This window comes from Asparagus officinalis, chromosome 5 (assembly GCF_001876935.1).
Source record: "Asparagus officinalis chromosome 5, Aspof.V1, whole genome shotgun sequence".
NCBI lineage: Eukaryota > Viridiplantae > Streptophyta > Magnoliopsida > Asparagales > Asparagaceae > Asparagus > Asparagus officinalis.
The window spans coordinates 89,336,952-89,344,143 of NC_033798.1; positions in this window are offsets into that span (position 1 = coordinate 89,336,952).

Sequence of the window (7,192 nt, forward strand, 5' to 3'; positions counted from 1 at the left end):
CCTATACTAAGTTGCATAATAATTTTATAGATTTGAAAAGCAAGCATGTTAATTTGAAATCCGATCATGAGTTGCTAGGTTCCAAATTTGATGTCATTGCAAAAGAAAATACTATGCTTAAAGAAAACAATGACTTATTAAATTTGGAAAATGAAAAATTGACCTCATCCATTTCTAACTTATCTCATGCTAAGAACAATGCCATATTAGAAGTAGAGAACATTAGAAATGAGTTTAATTCCTTATGTTCTACTTCTAATGCTAATGCATATGTGCCTAATGATGAGTTGAATAATATTAAAAATAGAATATCATCTTTAGATTCAACTCTTAAATCATGCATTGTCAATAATAACAAGCTTATGGACATGTGTGCTAAATCTCATGCTAAAACATCTAAACATCTTATTCATCATGCACACATGTATAGTAAAGTCTACAAATGCACAAATTACGGTCGTAAAGGCCATCTTGCTAGATTTTGCTATGATGCACAAAAACCCCCTAAGGCTCATATTAATCCTTCTTGTGCATCTCATCAAGCTTCATCATCACATTTTTCACATACACATGCACATACTCATCATGTTCATCATAAGCATGCTCATGTGTTTAAATGTGATCATTGTGGTCGATTTGGTCATTTGGCCAAATTTTGTTTTGATTTAAAGAGAGTTTCACATTTGCAAAATAATTTTAAAAGATCATCCATATTTGCAAATGTTTCTAATGTTTCTCGTGCACATGTTTATGGTCAACAAAATCAAATGGGCCTCTTTCATTGCACTAATTGCAATCGGAAAGGTCATTTATACAATTTTTGTTTTGACCGTGTACGTACACCATATGTGCCCAAGAGGGTTCATAACCTTAAGGCTTTGAGCTTTATTAATAGGGGTCATGTCCCTAACCAATCCGGCACCAAAAATTCTTGGGTGCCAAAATAATTTTTAAACCAAGAATTTTCGTACTTTTACTTTTTTTTCTTGGTTTTGAAAATTACGCTTTAAATCTTTTTGTTATGAAAATAATTTTTTCTTTTATCAAATCTTTTATTTTCATAATTATTAGTCTTGATTTTGATGAGAGGTTTGTGTTTATATAACCCTCCGGGTTTATTGGGTGTTTATTCTCAAATCAAGTTTACCGGATGCTAAAATGATTATATGGGTTGGAACAAGCTCAAGAGCTTGATATAATTGTTGTCTCTCTTAAAAATCGTGTTTTGATTTGTTGCTTTTGAATTCATTATAGTTCACTTATATGATGATATTTATGTGTTTGTGCTAATGGATCATCTATTCGTGCTTTATCTATGAGTGGTTTGATCAAGTTATGTAAAGAAAATTTTTTTTTTTGATCAAACATTGTTTTTGGACTCAAATCTTAATTTATGATTTCATTTGAGTGATTTGTTTTCACTTGAAAACTTTTTTCATGGTTCTCATGTTTTCCTTTTCTTTTGATTTCATAAATCTATCTTTACACATGGTTTTTTATGGTCTTTGATATGAGACACTATTTTTCATATTGATATATTCATATGTGTTCTCATTATCTCTTGAATGTGAGTGATTGTTAGCATATCTTTTATGCTTGCTCACATATTTGCCATGATCTTTATTTCATATTCTCCATATGGCATTTTGATAGGGGGACATATATCCTTTTTTTGTAAATTGTTTGTCATCATCAAAAAGGGGGAGATTGTTGGCCTTCTTGTTTTGATGATGTTTAACAAACAATTTATTACTAATGTTGTTTGTCTAGTGTTTGTGCATTCCTATGTTTTGTAGACAAACAACGTAGTTGGAGGATGGATGGAATAGAGCTTCAACGATCATATCCAATGGAGGTTGGCGGAATAGTGGAGTGAAGCCTACACAATTCAAAGTTAAAGATCAAGTTCAAGCTTCATCCGCATGTGTACCAAGTTGAGCTACAATGAAGATCAAGATCAAGCTTGGGTAATCTAGTTTAGATTTTATATTATGTGTGTTAAGTACCTTAAGCTCAATATCATATACACACACGTATTTGGTTTCTATGTATATATATAGTTATATATATACATGCATGGTTTTGAGTTTTTATGCTTTGGACACACTTGCAAAATACATGAGTTTTCACAAATGAAAATTCAATTTGAGAAATTCTTTTTCTAACATGTTTTTTTTCATGTTTATAAACATTTCGCAAAGTTTCATCAAGTTTGGAATTGATTTGTTATGTTTAATGGAATTTACAAAATCATGTTTTTGTTCGTGCACATGTTCGTGCACATGTTCGTGCACATGTTCGTGCATGTTTTATAAAATAGATGAGTTTTCATAAATAGGAAGTGGTATTTAAAAAGTTCTTTCTTTGACATGTTTATCTACATGTTTAGAAACTTTCCTCAAAATTTTACTATTTTTGGAGTTGATTTACTATGCCCAATTGATTTTACAAAATCGTGTATGTCAGCGGTTTTTCAGAAACTATAAATCTGTGTTCAAACATTTATTTCTCTCAACTGGGAAATTATTTTTCAGAAATTCTTTCTCTAACATGTTATGCTACATGTTTATAACCTTCCCACAAAATTTCATATATTTTGGATCTCATTTACTATTTTTAATTGATTTTAAAAAGATAAATACGCAAATTTCCAGAATGCTGGATTTTGGGGTATTTTGGTCTATTCAGCCTATAACGGCTAGTTTTCGATATTTTCGATTTTTGGGGGTTTGTGGCTGGTTTAAGAGGCTATAAAAAGCCCTCAACTTTTATTATTTCTCATGGATGTTTAAAAGAGTTTTAAAAAGAGTTTTACAAGTTTGTTTAAGGGTTTTTAAGTTTGTTTCAAGAGTTTGTTTATGAAGAACTTTCACAAGAGCTTGAGGAGATCATTCTTTGGTGTTTGGGCATTCAACTCTTCTCCCTCTCTCTCTTGTCATCTTTAGAGAAGTGTTTCTAAACTCAATCTAGCTTTACATTTATATATAAATGTTTGATTATCATTTTATTAACCTAGAATTTATTTGAGTTTAGTTTGATTTGATTTACTCTTTGTTTACACACACAACCATTGAGCTTATTGTATTTACATACATAGTATAATTTGGGGTTGTGGGTTTGTGACTAAGAGTTGTGCTTAATTGAGTTTTCATCTTGTTTAGAGAATAATCATTTGATTTATATTGTGCTTATTATGAGATACACTTTGTAATACACTTGTACACCGAGAGGAGTGTGTGGTGAGAGTCAAGGATCGTCCCAAGAGGAGTGGCGTCGGTTGACGAACCTAGGGAAAGGTTGTAACCGAGCACTTGAGGGAGATACGGCTAGGTCCAACACTTGTGAGGGTGTAGAGTGGGTTTGCAAGAGTGTGAGTTGTAGAGTTTTCGGTTAGCTAGAAAACCGAGTGTGTAGAAGAAGTTCCGGCTTCCAAACCGGATTGTGTTAGTGGATTTCTCCCCGGGAGTGGGGAGCGGAGACGTAGGACGGAAGGTCCGAACTCCGTGATCATATTGCTTGTTTGAGTGTGCTTTGGCGTTCATTCATATTTATGTTCATATCTTATATCGCCATTGTCCATAGCTCATTATTTATATGATCCACTATCTTGTTTATGTTTATATCACCCTTAGTTACATATCCTTGCATATATCATATTGTATATCTCTTTGGTAGGATATATCACATTGTGTTAGTTTTATATCCTTGCATATACATTGCCTATATCTCTTGTTAGGATATATCTTGTTGTTCACATTGCTTATCCTAGCTCACATATCTTGTTGTATTTCATATTGCCCCTGAGTGAGTAGAATTAATTCTTGTTGGGCATAAACTTTGAATCCATGTCGACTCTTTTCAATGCGGCGGACAACGTCATGTTCTTGAGACGAAACGCGAGGGTCCCGTTTATGTTTAGATACACTAGGCTGAGGCCCGTACTTAGCTGACGGAACAGACCCCTGTGGGTCATGTTTTGATTGAACGCACACTCGTGGTGTGTGTTTGGATGATGAAACAGACCCCTGAGGGTCGTGTTTTGATTGAACGCACACTTGTGGTGTGCGTTTGGTTGATGTAACAGACCCCTGAGGGTCGTGTTTTGATTGAACACACACTTGTGCTGTGCGTTTGGTTGACGAAACAGACCCCTGAGGGTCGTGTTTTGATTGAACACACACTTGTGCTGTGTGTTTGGTTGACAGAACGTGCCTTAAAGGGTCACATTTTAATTTGGAGACGCACACTGGAGGTGTACGACTAGATTGAATAACGTGCCACTGAGGGTCGCGTTTAAGTTGGATTACCCGAGGCTCATAATCGGGCTCATTGCTACGAAGTGTGCATTCTGGAACAGAAGCGCATGGCTCGGCAGAGGCTCAGAAACGCAGTCTTCCCGTTGGGTGAGAGATCGGTTTTCTCGGTGATGTGCTCATCGTATGGATCTTCTCCTTCGTCGAGCGGCGTTTTTCTTGGCTTGCTTCAACGCCTTGGTCACGCTGTTGTCGGTGCTAATCGGATTTTCCTCCGTCATAGGCCTCTTATGACCTATGACACGCCGTGTTGATGCGGGTGTGGAGTCTTTAACTCGTTGAATGAGTTTGGAACCTTGGCCAAAGGGGAGGACCTTTTTTGGCATCTCAGCAGTAGTTAAGATCTCTTTGGAGATCTTGTGGGTGTCACGCCTAGCCTTAGGGCTAAGCGATCCAGAGGAGCGGGCCTCCTCGTACTTGGCTTGGTCGAACTCAACAATAAGAGTTTCGACGGTTGTTCCAGTGAGGTGGACGTCGGATTGCGCCACCACTTCCTCGTCAGAGAAGCTAGTCCCTAGCAGAGTCGTCATTTTTTGTTTAGTGAAAAAATTTACAGTAAAAGAAATAAAGGAAAATTGATTTGTATTCCTTTAATCTCAGTTACAATTAGATTTTCTGATTACAAATGAGAAGAGAATGAATTTGAATTCTCTCTTTTGTTTGAAACTAGGTTTTTCTTGGTAGCGATGGAGTGCCTCCTTCGAATGCTTACGTCGAATTTGCTCTCCGTTGACGATCCGACCTCCTGTCTCACGAGAATAATTAACTTGTATGACAAGTTTGATTTAGAACTCTTAACGAGTTTAAGAACTCAGAATGAGTTGAAAACTCTGAAAAGAGTTGTTGAAAACCGAATAATCGGTTAGTAGCCAAGTGGATTTATTTGTTGCTGAAGAATCCTTCGAGATTTGATTTCCTAGCTGCTAAGTGGAGTCTCTGATACCGATTTTGTGGATGATTCGATCTTTGAAATCAGGCCGAAATCTCCAACCTCCCAAGAATCTAACCTTATGCGGTTTTGATCTAAAAATCTTCAACCCCTTACTCAATTGAGTAATGTGGTTATTTATAGGGGGATAAGGGGTGTAACCAACCCCTAAATCCGGTCCTAAGTGGGCGAAAATCCCTCAAAACATGGGATAAATAGTTTTGAGGCCGTTCAGCTCGTGTTTGAACAAGTCAAACACCTAAATTGGCGTTCTGGGCCTTAACTCTGCGTCTTAGACTTGAGACGCAGAGTTAGATATCCGCCAAAGATTGGAAACGCACAAGCCGCTTGCATTCTGAGTCTTAACTCTGTGTCTTAGATTTTAGACGCAGAGTTGAGTGTCTGCTAGAAATTGGAGACGCACGGGCCGTTTGTATGTTGAGTCTTAACTCTTGTGCAGAGTTGGGTGTCTGCTGAAGAACGCACAGGCCACGTGCGTTTTGATTCGAGAAGTGCAGAGGTGGACTCTGTGTTTGGAAGAGGTTGTTGATTTGTAGCCTCTTCTATTATAGTGTTGTGAAGACTATTGCTCATTGATCTTTGCTTTAGCTGTTATGGGGTGTGAAAGTCGTCAGATTGTAACTCTCACAGTTGGTTGTGAAGGCTACTGAACAGAGTTTTCATCAGTCGTCAGAAGTATCGTTGAATTATAACTATTCTCAATCTATGTGAAAAGTCCTCCATTTACAGCTTTCATTTGTTGACATGAAAGTCATCTGATTCTAACTTTCATGATTGAAGCTTGATGGGGATCAGCTATCTACTGTGATTTTTAGACAGCCTACACCCAATCAGTACCAGCACCCTCCTCCCCAATCCGACCCCAGATTCTACCCCCAAAACCCTAACCCTAACCCTAACCAGTGGAACAACAACAACCTCCCTCCCCAAAACCAGCGATGACGCTCCAAACGGCGACGGCTCGCAAGCACTAATCTCACCTCCGGCGACGACAGCAATACAATGGTGAGATCCTTCGATCCTCTGTCTCCAGTTCCACCAACGCCCTTGATCCTAGATTCAAGCATTATTCTCGATGATATCATCAACAGGCTACTGGAGGTTCAATTGATGAGGCTAGATGGCCAGGGAAGCAGGTTTAGCTATCGGAGGCGGAGATTAAGCAGTTGGACATCGCTTTGAGAGAGATCTTTCCTCAGCAGCCTAATCTCTTGGAGATCAAAGCTCTCATCAAGATCTGCGGTCAGTTTCTTAACTATAGTGATCAAAAGTAGTATTTTCGTTTATTTGCAATGAATAGTTAGTTGTTCGATCGATTAACTATAGTAAGGATGTTCATTGGTTTGTCGTCCAGTGACTCACTTGAAATTTATGGGAAAAAAAGAGTAACTTTTGTTGATAGATCTAGGAGAACTTCAATTTATAAAAATAGAGCTAATATTCGATGGAAGAACTGCGATTTATAAAAACTAAACCAGTTATAATGGTTGAAGGATTCTGAAGTTAGAATCTCGGTAAATTAAATTAAATGGGTTAATCCTAGTGCTTTCTAAAGAGCATTAGGTTCTGAGTAGGGTTAAGATTGCTTGCATTCAAGTATATGACTATTTCGCTCCCTTTACAATCTGTCATTCTATATTTTTGATAAATGTAGAGAAAATATATTTGGAGCTCAGTTTTGGATTCCCAGTAGCTAGGCAAAGTATTGAAACTTTTAGATAGTTGACTGATTACATTATGACCATTAAGACTACCTGAAGGAGTACAAAAGTTGATGATTCAAGATCGCGACAATTTCTGCTAGTCATGGAGAAGATTTCAATCACTGTGTGGTAGAAAGCGTTTAGATTCACATGGAAATAGTATAGATATTTTGAAGGGTGTTATCTAGTGAGTTGTTTTGGTGAGTGATTGAAGGGGATTATTGTTG